General features: G+C 39.3%; 1 non-coding gene across 1 annotated transcript; it reads right to left on the bottom strand.

The window, feature by feature from the left end:
* Positions 1 to 10,881: 10,881 nt before the first annotated feature.
* LOC114888446 lies at positions 10,882 to 10,988 on the bottom strand. Its single transcript, XR_003791783.1, has one exon. It is a non-coding gene; the product is annotated as a U6 spliceosomal RNA (small nuclear RNA).
* Between the last annotated feature and the right edge of the window lie 3,231 nt (positions 10,989 to 14,219).

The raw sequence follows: 14,219 nt of genomic DNA, 5'->3' as shown, positions 1-14,219 counted from the left end.
TTGTAATATTTATAAATTTTTATAGCTAGTGCTACTATTTGACAACTTGAGTGCAAAGATAAATTATGTTGCAGCACACCCAATGCCAAGCACATTTCTACTCCATAAATTTCTTTAGAAAGAACATGGTTTTACCATGGCACTATGCTCCATCAAAATTTGTATTTATATTGTTATGCAAGGATGACTTTAGTTTGAACATTTTAAACACTGAATTTACAGTAACACTGATTCATTTAACTGAGTTTATAATGGCATCTCGCTCTAGGAATGTCAAATGTTTTACTTTCCACAGGATGAAATTCCAAACACTTTACTTTGGTACCATGACATGTAAAAAATTGAATCATTATTGAAAAATAATCGTTTTCCAATACGCAGGGCCTGATTACACTGATGTGAAAGTGGCATCACTTAATTGTGTTTCTGCGTTGGAGCCAGTGCGTTAACAGCTACAATTTTGGTATGTGCACAAGAAAAATGGAATAAAGTTAATGTTATAAATTAATTAATATTTAGAATAAAATGAATTTAGAGAAACAGTTACTTGGTCTAAATGCAAAGTCTTGCTTTGCCGCATGCTTTCCAAAAGTGTATGTGTTAGGTCATTGTCTTCAGGCACAATCTTTGGAAGCTGGTGTTGATGCTTCAGCATTTTTGTGTCTTCTGAATTTTGTGGAATCAGTGGTATTATATGGTCCCCATGGTAGGTCGTCAGTGTTGATAAACATTTTGAAAGTTATAGGTTTGTCATCAACTTTCTCATGAATGGAGTATTTGTTGATTAAACAGTCCCTTTCATTTTTTTGAGCCCATTAATGTGAAAATATTTGTTGCCAATTTTAAAAGTGTTACCAAATAAATACAGAATAGTTGTAGATTTATGCAGCATACCACTGTGGCAGGAGCAGTTATATTACTTTCTATTTTCTATGGGACAGAGGACTACTCAGTCTTTATTTTCCATAAATATTTCACATATACCTAGACTTGTTTTCCACAGACTGCACGAATGGTGGCCTGCTGATAGCAGGCATCTCTCAAATTAAAACAGTGTTCTCCCCACAACTGGCTAGTATCCCAGGGGCCAGCAGAGGCAGCAACACCAAATCTTCTTTCTCCATTTCCCAGATGGGAAGGAGCTGTCCCTAGCTGCTAGTTTCCTAACACACTTTCTTTGTTAAGTGAACACCCCATAAGCTGTCCTGAAAAGAGAGGTGTTGTGTTGCAGATTGAATTACCCAGAAGCAGCTGCTGAGAGGAAGTTTGGGGCTCAAGGGGTTCCACGAAAGGAAGAGGGAAAAGCAAGACTGGGCAGAGGGAGCTGTCCAACTTCAATGCAGGCTTGACGATGCCTTGGCTAACCTGGCTGGGAGTTCTGGAATGAGTGTGGCCCATCAGAGGTGTCCCATATAGGGCCCAAGTGGCTGGATCTTTATACGCACACCTCACCTGGTCACCAAGTATGGGCTGTCCTGGAAGGGGCTTGACATTTGGTGGGGCCACTCTCTGCAGCTGAGGCACTCCCTGAAGCTGACAGCTAGAGGCCGTCTTGCTCACTGCACTGCCCACAGCTAGGCAGCACATCCTTCTTTGAAGAGCCGTCTGGGCATCACTTTGTCCATCACGTGTTGTGGCTGAATAAGATTGGGAAAAGTGAGATAGGTTATCTCAGCATCCTTGGATTTAACCAGAGTGAGAACACACTATCTGTGCCTCATATACTACTAGGCAAGCCCATGGTAGGAAGTAAAAGCACCAAGTGGTGACTGCCAGAGGCTGTGGCCTGCTGAGATGGAAATTGGGGTGCAGGAGTTTGTTAGGGAGTGCTCTTGGGACCATAGGCTCGGAAAAGACAGGAGGATTGGGCAGAAGGAGAAGCTGGCTTATGAGGCAGCCTCAACATGGGCCAACCCCGTAGGGAGCTCTGAAGTTGGGTGAGGGGGCTGGACATTTGTACTTTCACATAAACCAGTCATTGGGCGTGGGTACCCTGGGAAGGGGGTGTGGCCTCATGGGGCTTTCTGCCAGAAGCCCCTCCTGGCAGTTAGGGAATAGTCTTTCAGTTCTGATGGGAGCTCTGAGAGTCACATCACAGCATCTCACTGGAAGTCTACTAAGCCCATCCTGGCTAACTTTAATGCAAATAATAATAATAGTGCTAATAATAATACTTTGTTTAAAAAATCCGGAACTGGTGCTGAAAAAGATAAACCTGACACACAGATATAAACTAAGACTGTCTCTAAGCAAATTTTTTAAAAAGTCACCCTATGTCTAATGAAGTTAAAGGAATGATTTCTAGGAAGAAAGAGCAACTTACATTTAGCCGCCTTGAAGGTAAGCTGCTGATCCAGAAATCTTTTGAGCTGACTTACTTGAATTTTCACTCAAGTGCAAAAGGATTTAAGTGGATTCTTTAATCCATTTTGTTTAGAGTGTAGTACGGCAGTGCTTTTTTATTTTGCAGTGTCTTCTTTCATTTTCAACAGTCCCTATTTAATCGTTGTGTCTGCTGCCCCGTCCTGATCACTCAGCAGACCCCACTGCCATCCAGGGTCATCTGGCTACAGGTTCCAGCGTGCCCAGTGCCTGATGATTTGGCCCCCACTCTATGCATGGCCTTGCTCTCTCTTAGGCTGTGAGCAGAGGATTTTTCACAACAATCGTAAAACATCAAAACTCATCCCCACCAATCCTTACAAAGAGCCCAGGGAGGCCAAGCTGTTTCAAATGAGATGCTTCTGCCAAAAGAGCACGGGGAGAGCGACCCTGGCTACCAGAGGGAGGCTGGCGCATTTCATTTCATTATGAACTCAAACCAGGGTCTAGAGGAGGTTAAAATACCTTTATTTAGCTCTCAATCATTGTCATGCCTGGCACACGGTGCTCTAGAATTGTGAGGGAGGAAGACAGAGCAGAGGAGCTCTGAATGTGACACCAGGAGGCTGCCTTCGGTCCCTTTCAGCCCCTGATGTTCTGATTCTCCGTGGATCAGGTCTTAACTCATCTTATTCCCATTGCCTAGGAAAGTGTTGGGTTCACAGTGCATGCTCAGAAGTGTGTGCTTTTGTTTTTTGGGTTCCCCCTGGATGTAACTTGTGGAAAGAAAGAATAAAATAGGTATGGAACAAAGTTACGGAATTATAAAAGTTTCCATCTCATGCTGCACGTGTCTCTACCCCCCACCACCCAAAGCACAATACCCTGATTCTGACATTGTACCTTGCAATCCAGTGAAAAGTTCTTAAATCTCCCAACATCATATATCTACCCTAAGGAGATACTCTATTTAGACATGTTTCAACATATCCTCACCCTCGGGCCAAACTTTGTGTCCAGGAGAATAGAGTCCTGTGAGTAGTCAGACCTAAATATTGCTTTTTCACCATTCTCTCTTATTATCCTACTAGATATATGTTAAACCTTTTTTTCTAGTCTTTGTTTCTTACTCCCTCCTGTAGATTGTATATTCCTTTCTATTTGTGCTGTATTTTGTATAATTTCCTCAAATGTATTTGGAGTTAACTAATTTTGTCTTGAGCTGATTCTTCTATAACCTATTCAGTGAATTTAAAAATTTCAATGAATAATTTCTTGGTTATAAAATCATTTATTAAGATGTAGATGTGTCCCTAAAATTTTTTACTGTGCTAAAAAAACACATAACATGAAATCTACCCTCTTAGCAAATTTTTTTTTCTCTTAGCAAATTTTTAAGTGTACAGCACAGTACTTCTAGTTTTATGTGCAATGTTACACAGTAGATCTCTAGAACTTTTTCATCTTTTATCAACTTTTTCATAGACTGAAACTCTATACCCATTGAACAATAACTCCTCATTTCTTCCCCTGCCCCCAACCACTGGCAACCACCATTCTACTTTCTGCTTCCATGAGTTTGACTACTTTAGATACCTCATATGATTGGAATCATGCAGTATTTGCCCTTCTTGTTGACTTGCTTATTGCACTTAGCATTGTGTCCTCAAAGTTCATTCATGCTGTAGTAAATGATGATAGGATTTCTTTCTTTTTAAAGGCCGAATAGTACTCTACTGCATGCATATACCATATTTTCTTTATTCTTTCATTTGTCCATGGACATGTAGGTTGTTTCCACCTCTTGGCTATTGTGAATAATGCTGCTGTGAACATGGGAGTGCAGATGCTTCTTTGAGATCCCGATTTCATTTTTTTTTTTTTGATGAATATCCTGAAGTGCGATCGCTTGATCATATGATAGTTCTATTTTTAATTTTTTGAGGAACTTCCACTCTGTTTTCCATAGTGGCTGCACCAATTTACATTTCCTCCAACAGTGCACAAGTTTCCAGTTTCTCCACATCCTCACCAACGCTTGTTAACTTTTTGTTGTTTTGTTTTGTTTTTTGAGAATGGCCATCCAAACAGGTGTGAGGTGATATTGCTTTGTTCTTTTGATTTGCATTTCCCTGATGATTAATGATGAGAATCTTTTCATGTACCTATTGGGTACATGTATGTCTTCTTTGGAGAAATGTCTATTCAAGTCCTTTGCCCATTAAAAAAAAGACATTTTTTTTTGCTCTTGAGTTGTAGGAGTTCTTATATATTTTGGATATTAACTCCTTATCAGATATATAGTTTACAAATATTTTCTCTCATTCTGTGGATTGTTTTTTTGCTCTGTTGATAGTTTCCTTTGCTGCACAAAAGCTTTTTAGTTATGTAGTCCCACTTGTCTGTTTTTCCTTTTGTTATCATGTCCAAGAAATCATTGCTGACCCCAATGTTATGAAGCTTTCCCTGTGTTTTATTCTAGGAGTTTTATAGTTTCATCTCTTGCATTTAAATATTTCATCTATTTTGAATTTATTTTTTGTATATGGTGTAGAATAAGGGTCCAATATCATTCTTTTGTCTGTGGATATACAGTTTTCCAGGCATATTTGTTGAAGAGACTATCCTTTCCCCATTGCATAGTCTTGGCACCCTTATCAAAGATCATTTGACCATAGATGTGTAGGTCTACTTCTAAGCTGTTTTGTTCCATTGGTTTATATGTCTGTCTTTATGCCAGAACCATACTGCTTTAATTACTGTAGCTTTATAATATGTTTTTAAAAAATGTATTTATTTTTAATTTTTTTATGTAGCAGGTTCTTATTAGTTATCCATTTTATACATATTAGTGTATGTATGTTAATCCTAATCTCCCAGTTCATCACACCACCACCCCCCTCCCCTGGCCACTTACCCCCCTTGGTGTCCATACGTTTGTTCTCTACATCTGGGTCTCTCTTTCTGCCCTGCAAACCGGTTCATCTGTATCATTTTTCTAGGTTCCACATATATGCATTAATATATGATATTTGTTTTTCTCTTTCTGACTTACTTCACTCTGTATGACAGTCTCTAGAATCATCCACGTCTCTACAAATGACCCAATTTCATTCCTTTTTATGGCTGAGTAATATTCCAGTATATATATGTACCATATCCTCTTTTTTTTTTTTTGCAGTATGCGGGCCTTTTTTTTTTTTTTTTGCGGTACGCGGGCCTCTCACTGCCATGGCCTCTGCTGTTGCGGAGCACAGGCTCAGATGCGGAATCCCAGCATCCATGGCTGACGGACCCAGCCACTCCGCGGCATGTGGGATCTTCCCAGACCGGGGCACAAACCCATGTCCCCTGCATTGGCAGGCGAACTCTCAACCACTGTGCCACCAGGGAAGCCCCCACATCTTCTTTATCCATTCGTCTGTCGATGGGCATTTAGGTTGCTTCCATGTCCTGGCTATTGTAAATAGTGCTGCAGTGAACATTGGGGTGCATGTGTCTTTTGAATTATGGTTTTCTGTGGGTATATGCCCAGTAGTGGGATTGCTGGGTCATATGGTAATTCTATTTTTAGATTTTTAAGGAACCTCCATACTGTTCTCCAGAGTGGTTGTATCAATTTACATTTCCATCAACAGTGCAAGAAGGTTAACTTTTCTCCACACCCTCTCCAACATTTGTTGTTTGTAGATTTTCTGATGCTGCCCATTCTGACTGGTGTGAGGTGATACCTCATTGTAGTTTTGATTGGCATTTCTCTAATAATTAGTGATGTGGAGCAGCTTTTCATGTGCTTCTTGGCCATCTGTATGTCTTCTTTGGAGAAATGTCTGTTTACGTCTTCTGCCCATTTTTGGATTGCGTTGTTTTTATTTTTTGATATTGAGCTGCATGAGCTGTTTATATATTTTTGAGATTAATCATTTGTCCACTAATTTGTTTGCAAATATTTTCTCCCATTCTGAGGGTTGTCTTTTCATCTTGATTGTAGTTTCCTTTGCTTTGCAAAAGCTTTTAAGTTTCATTAGGTCCCATTTGTTTATTTTTGTTTTTATTTCCATGACTCTAGGAGGTGGATCAAAAAAGATCTTGCTGTGATTTATGTCAAAGAGTGTTCTTCCTATGTTTTCCTCTAAGAGTTTTATAGTATCCAATCTTACATTTAGGTCTCTAATCTATTTTGAGTTTTATTTTTGTTTATGGTGTTACGGAGTGTTCTAATTTCATTCTTTTACATGTAGCTGTCCAGTTTTCCCAGCACCACTTATTGAAGAGACTGTCTTTTCTCCATTGGATATCCTTGCCTCCTTTGTCATACATTAGTTGACCGTAAGTGCGTGGATTTATCTCTGGGCTTTCTATCCTGTTCCATTGATCTGTATTTCTGTTTTTGTGCCAGTACCATACTGTCTTCATTACTGTAGCTTTGTAGTATAGTCTGAAGTCTGGGAGCCTGATTCCTCCAGCTCTGTTTTTTTCCCTCAAGACTGCTTTGGTTATTCGGGGTCTTTGTGTGTTTCCATACAAATTGTGAAATTTTTTGTTCTAGTTCTGTGAAAAATGCCATTGGTAATTTGATAGGGATTGCATTGAATCTGTAGATTGTTTTGGGTAGTGTAGTCATTTTCACAATATTGATTCTTCCAATCCAAGAACATGGTATATCCCTCCATCTGTTGGTATCATCTTTAATTTCTTTCATCAGTGTCTTATAGTTTTCTGCATACAGGTCTTTTGTCTCCATAGGTAGATTAATTCCTAGGTATTTTATTCTTTTTGTTGCAGTGGTAAATGGGAGTGTTTCCTAATTTCTCTTTCAGATTTTTCATCATTAGTGTATAGGATGCAAGAGATTTCTGCGCATTCATTTTGTATCCTGCAACTTTACCAAATTCATTGATTAGCTCTAGTAGTTTTCTGGTGGCATCTTTAGGATTCTCTATGTATAGTATCATGTAATCTGCAAACAGTGACAATTTTACTTCTTCTATTCTAATTTGTATTCCTTTTATTTCTTTTTCCTCTCTGATTGCCATGGCCAGGATTTCCAAAACTATGTTGAATAATAGTGGTGAGAGTGGACATCCTTGTCTTGTTCCTGATCTTAGAGGAAATGCTTTCACGTTTTCACCATTGAGAATGATGTTTGCTGTGGGTTTGTCTTATATGGCCTTTACTATGTTGAGGTAGGATCCCTCTATGTCCACTTTCTGTAGAGTTTTTATCATAAATGGGTTTTCAATTTTGTCAAAAGCTTTTTCTGCATCTATTGAGATGATCATTTGGTTTTTATTCTTCAATTTGTTAATATGGTATATCACATTGATTGATTTGCGTATATTGAAGAATCCTTGTATCCCTGGATAAATCCCACTTGAACATGGTGTATGATCCTTTTAATGTGTTGTTGGATTCTGTTTGCTAATATTTTGTTGAATGTTTTTGCATCTATATTCATCAGTGATATTGGTCTGTAATTTTTTTGTTTGGTGGTACCTTAGTCTGGTTTTGGTATCAGGATGATGGTGGCCTCATAGAATGAGTTTGGGAGTGTTCCTTCCTCTGCAGTTTTTTGGAAGAGTTTGAGAAGGATGAGTGTTAACTCTTCTCCAAATGTTTGATAGAATTCACCTGTGAAGCCATCCGGTCCTGGACTTTTGTTTGTTGGAAGATTTTTAATCATAATTTCAATTTCATTACTTGTGATTGTTCTGTTCATATTTTCCATTTCTTCCTGGTTCAGTCTTGGAAGTTTATACCTTTCTAAGAATTTGTCCATTTCTTCCAGGTTGTCCATTTTATTGGCATAGAGTTGCTTGTAGTAGTCTCTTAGGATGCTTTGTATTTCTGTGGTGTCTGTTGTAACTTCTCCTATTTCATTTCTAATTTTATTGATTTGAGTCCTCTCCCTGTTTTCCTTGATTTGTCTGGCTAATGGTTTATCAATTTTGTTTATCTTCTCAAAGAACCAGCTTTTAGTTTTATTGATCTTTGCTATTGTTTTCTTTGCTTCTATTTCATTTATTTGTGCTCTGATCTTTATGATTTCTTTCCTTCTGCTAACTTTGGGTTTTGTTTGGTCTTCTTTCTCTCGTTCCTTTAGCTGTAAGGTTAGATTGTTTATTTGAAATTTTTCTTGTTTCTTGAGGTAGGCTTGTATTGCTATAATCTTCCCTCTTAGAACTGCTTTTGCTGCATCCCATAGGTTTTGGATCATTGTGTTTTCATTGTCATTTGTCTCTAGGTATTTTTTGATTTCCTCAGTGATCTCTTGGTTATTTAGTAATGTATTGTTTAGCCTCCATGTGTTTGTATTTTTTACAGATTTTTTCCTGTAATTGATATCTAGTCTCATAGTGTTGTGGTCGGAAAAGATACTTGATACGATTTCAGTTTTCTTAAATTTCCCAAGGCTTGTTTTGTGACCGAAGATATGATCTCTCCTGGAACATGTCCCATGAGCACTTGAGAAGAAAGTGTAGTCTGCTGTTTTTGGATGGAATGTCCTATAAACATCAATTAAATCTGTCTGGTCTATTGTGTCATTTAAAGCTTGTGTTTCCTTGTAAATTGTTTGGATGATCTGTCCATTGGTGTGAGGTGTTAAAATCCCCCACTGTTATTATGTTACTGTCAATTTCTTCTTTTATAGCTGTTAGCAGTTGCCTTATGTACTGAGGTGCTCTATGTTGGGTGCATATATATTCATAAATGTTGTATCTTCTTCTTGGATTGATCCCTTTATCATTTTGTAGTGTCCGTCCTTGTCTCTTGTAACATTCTTTATATTAAAGTCTACTTTATCTCATATGAGTATTGCTATTCCAGCTTTCTTTTGATTTCCATTTGCATGGCATATCTTTTTCCATCTCCCCACCTCACTTTCAGTCTGTATGTGTCCGTAGGTCTCAAGTGGCTCTGTTGTAGATAGCATATATATGGGTCTTGTTTTTGTATCCATTCAGCAAGCCTGTGTCTTTTGGTTGGAGCATTTGATCCATTCACATTTAAGGTAATTATCAATATGTATGTTCCTGTTACCATTTTCCTAATTGTTTTAGGTTTGTTTTCGTAGGTCCTTTTCTTCTCTTGTGTTTCCCACTTAGAGAAGTTCCTTTAGCATTTGTTGTAGATCTGGTTTGGTGGTCCTGAATTCTCTTAGCTTTTGCTTTTCTGTAAAGCTTTTGGTTTCTCTGTCGAATCTGAATGAGATCCTTGCTGGGTAGAGTAATCTTGGTTGCAGGTTCTTCCCTTTCATCACTTTAAATGTATCATGCCACTCCCTTCTGGCTTGTAGAGTTTCTGCTGAGAAGTCAGCTTTTAACCTTATGGGAGTTCCCTTGTATGTTATTTGTCGTTTTGCCCTTGTTGCTTTCAGTAATTTTTTTTTGTCTTTAATTTTTGTCAGTTTGATTACTGTGTGTCTCCGCATGTTTCTCCTTGGGTTTATCCTGCCTGGGACTCTCTGCACTTCCTGGAGTTGGGTGCCTATTTCCTTTCCCATGTTAGGGAAGTTTTCAACTATAATCTCTTTAAATATTTTCTCGGGTCCTTTCTCTCTCTCTCTCTCTCTCTTCTCCTTCTGGCACCCCTATAATGTGAATGTTGTCACGTTTAATGTTGTCCCAGAGGTCTCTTAGGCTGTCTTCATTTCTTTTCATTCTTTTTTCTTTACTCAGTTCTGTGGTGGTGAATTCCACCATTCTGTCTTCCAGTTCACTTATCCATTCTTCTGCCTCAATTATTCTGCTATTGATTCCTTCAAGTGTATTTTTTTTTTTTTTTTTTTTTTTGTGGTACATGGGCCTCTCACTACTGTGGCCTCTCCGGTTGTGGAGCACAGGCTCCGGATGCTCAGGCTCAGCGGCCATGGCTCACGGGCCCAGCCATTCCGCGGCATGTGGGATCTTCCTGCACCGGGGCACGAACCCGTGTCCCCTGCATTGGCAGGCGGACCCCCAAGCACTGCGCCACCAGGGAAGCCCTGTTTCAAGTGTATTTTTCATTTCAGTTATTGTATTGTTCATTTCTGTTTGTTTGTTCTTTAATTCTTCTAGGTGTTTGTTCTTTAATTCTTCTGTCTTTGTTAAACATTTCTTGCATCTTCTTGATCTTTGCCTGCATTCTTTTCCTGAGGTCCTGGATCATCTTCACTATCATTATTTCTGATTTCTTTTTCTGGAAGGTTGCCTATCTCCACTTCATTTAGTTGTTTTTCTGGGGTTTTATCTCGTTCCTTCATCTGGTACATAGCTCTCTGCCTTTTCATCTTGTCTATCTTTCTGTGAATGTTGAGATTAGTCTCTGATTTGAGGAAGATCAGTGTGGCTGGTTGCTGTGAGGAAGATGAGAGAAGAGTAAGAGTTGAAGCAGGAGGTCACGGAGGAAATGCAGAAGGTGATGGGCTGTGGGTGGGTGGACCTGTTAGTGTCGGAGGGTCACCTGTGAAGGCAGGGGGGTTGCTGTGGCTCACTGTGAGGTCTGGGACACTGGCAGCTCTGGCAACCGATCATTGTCCTGGGCCGTCTAGGATGCTGCTGTCTTCTCGCTAAGGCCTGGAAAAACATGGAACGCTTCACTAATTTGTGTGTCATCCTTGCACAGGGGCCATGCTAATCTTCTCTGTATCATTCCAATTTTAGTATATGTGCTGCCATAGCGAGCACTGTAATATGTTTTGAAGTCAGGAAGTGTGAGACCTCCATCTTTGTGCTTCTTTCTTAAGATTGTTATGGCATAAGTAATTTTTTTAATGTTTAAAGCAGTATGTGTTTGGTTTTTGTTTTCAACTTGTCTCTTCTTTTTCCTAGTGCCAGCTCTTTGATTTTAGTTTCCATTCTTATTTTATAATCTCTTTCAGATTTTGTCAACTACTCTACAATGTGTGGTATTAAGTCTATTAATGGTTGTGTCTGCTCTTCTCCTTCAAATGGTTTTATTTCTTGTGTGGTTTGTAATTTTTTATTGTGAACGCTTGTTAAACTGGGGTTGTTTTCCCCATGTAAGTCAAGCACTCCCTTGTGGCTCAATTTTGCATTCACTTTTGCTTGGGCTTCAGGGGTTCAGCAGTAGTAGAGAAATTTTTATAATATCCTCTTGGCTTGAGTTTATTACACTCCCTATGCATTGTAACTTCTGATGCCGTTTCTCGTGTGGGGTTTCAATTTCACAAAAGATTTTATTTGTTTTCCATTTAAATTCCCAGCAATTTGTAAGCTTCCTTTTCTCTTCCCTGAGCTGATGGGTAGAGCTCTTCTAGTCCTCTTTATCCAGACAGGGAAATTCTTTCAGGAACTTTGCTCTGTGCAGGAATTTTTTCCTACCTCACACTGCCCCTGGGCCATATCTCCTTTTCCTACCTTCAGGGTAGAACACACCCCTCCTATGACCCCACTCCCACCGCCATCTGACTCTGTTCCCAGCTCTAGCATCCAGGGCTGATATCCATACCCATGCCGCCTTGGGCTTCTCTCTCAACAGTTATTAGAATTACCACTCAGTGTTTGAATTCTTTTTTCATCTTGGTTTCTTAAGGCTTTTCTCTTCCTTGCTCTCCTTTTCTTTCCTTTCTTCTTCTGAGTTGATTATGTATTCTCTGTTATTGCTCTGTGCTTTTACACAGCATTTCTGTGTGTTTTCAGTTGGATCAATAGTATTTGTGTGTGGAAGTGATGGTAATGGAAGGAAGCAACTGAATTCAGCTCATGTTGTCTGAGGATCTTGAGTGATCTTCTAAAAATAAAATATATCTTGTCATCCCCAGGTTAAAGCCTGCTGATGACTTGCTATTGCACTTGGGTAGGTAAACTCCAAAGTCCTTATTTTGGCTTAAAGTGTCCCATATGAGTTGACTCCTATCTCCCTTTGCAACCAGAGGTTATGGTACTTCCCCCCTCATTCAAAGCAGCCTTCTTTCTTTCCTGAGAGTTGTTGCTTCTGCCTGGAATGGACGTCTCCATCCAGATGTCCAGATGACAGAATTTTCACCTTCCTAAAGAAGCTTTCCCTGGGACTTCCCTGGTGGTCCAGTGGTTAAGAATCCGCCCTCCAGTGCAAGGGACACGGGTTCAATCCCTGGTTGGGGAACTAAGATCCCACATGCCATGGGGCAACTAAGCCTGTGCGCTGCAACTAGAGAGCCTGCGAGCCACAACTAGATAGCCCATGCACCACAACTACAGAGCCCATGCGCTCTGCAGCCCACACACTACAACTAGAGAGAAGCCTGTGCACTGCAACAAAGAGCCCCCACGCTGCGATGAAGATCCCGTGTGCCACAACTAAGACCCGATGCAGCCAAAAATAAATAAATACTTTTAAAAAAGGCTTTCCCTGACTACCCTACCAAAAGTACAACCCCACTCCTTCCTCTAATATCACCCCGATTCATAGTCTTCATGACACTTATCACTGTTAATTAATATTAATTTAAGTTTTTACTTGTTCATTATTCATTTTGGAGGCCAGTTGGACAGCAGTTGCTGATGGAGAAGCAAAGAAATAATCAAGGATGAATCCTAGATCTGGGGCTTGAGCAAGTGAGCAGATGCTTGTGAGAGAAATAGGTATAGGATGGAAATCAAGAGTTGTTTTTAAAAGGCTCATGTTTGAGATTTCTGTTCCTCATCCTAATGGATACATCAAGTGGGAAGTTGCATATAAAAGTCTGGAAGTCAAGCGAAAATCAGGGATGGAGATTTGAGATTCGGGCATCATCAGCATACAGATAATATTTAAAATCATATGACAGTAGTACCCAGGGAAAGAGTGAAGAGTCATTAGAAAAGAGAAGGTAACACATCTTTTAAAGCAATCACCAGTGTGGCATAGTTAGAGCCGCAAGGTAATTCCTTTGAACAAATATGCACGAAACAAGGGAGGGCCTTTTGATGAAGAAATTAAGCGGCATGTTCCAAACTTTATTTAATTAGCTTACCTCTTACTCTTGTCAGTGGGAAGTTTGGTGCATGGAAACTCCAGTGATGGTCACTGTAGATTTCCAAAGGAGGAGAAATAAACTTTCTTGACTCTGTCTCCAACAGAACTTGACCAACTGTAACAAGGATTTCATGAATATTGATTCGTTCCTTCTTTTCCATAGGAATTGGTGTGGGATATTCTGACAGAGATGACACATGGTTTTTGTCCAACACAAACAGTTATGTTAGAAATCTCTGGGAAGCTTTATCTTGGCAGTATCCCTGAAGGCTAGAGAATGGACCAGAAGAGAATTTTCTTCTCTCCTTATTTTGGGGAAACTAAGTTATACAGTTAAGCAAGTTATTTGGACTTCAGAGGAGCAGAGTAGTACTAAATTTCTTCAGACAATTTAGTTCAAGGTGGGAATTATGCTCTGTTGTTTTGAGATATGTGATAAGGTTGAAAAATTGTCAACTGTGGTCCTGGTAATAGAATGAACAGGCTCTCTTTCTGCTCTGAATTCCTTGAGCTACAGATCAAATCTTGCTTTTAAATCTAACTTACTTACTCCTCTCATTGTCTTCTAGACTTATTTAGGCTATAAAAGGTTTGCTTAGAGATATGGATTGTTTATGCATATGGTGTGGCTGCAGCTTGCAGTATATCCATGCCTTTGCTTTATGATTTCAGTCAAAACAAAATTAAAGAATCATAATCACCCGTGTTCAGGAAGTAATGAGGAATATTTTAAAGTTCATGTTTTCATAGATCTTTTGTCAAGAATAGGACTGAAGTTCCAAATGAGATGCATTTTCTATAATGCATGTGGTGGCCCGTCCTGAAATAGCTATTGTTTTTGTCATTCTGATTTGTTGGGAAGACAGTTGAATATTAAACAATAAAAAATAAGTTTTTGTACATGACATTTCATTTTTGGATAACCAGCAACCAAAATTCTCAGACATTGGGGTTAGTAT

This window comes from Monodon monoceros, unplaced genomic scaffold (genome assembly GCF_005190385.1).
Source record: "Monodon monoceros isolate NGI ecotype Baffin Bay Population unplaced genomic scaffold, NGI_Narwhal_1 Super_Scaffold_8, whole genome shotgun sequence".
NCBI classification, from domain to species: Eukaryota; Metazoa; Chordata; class Mammalia; order Artiodactyla; family Monodontidae; genus Monodon; species Monodon monoceros.
Note: the sequence above shows the minus strand (reverse complement) of the source record. Positions and strands in the feature narration are given on the sequence as shown.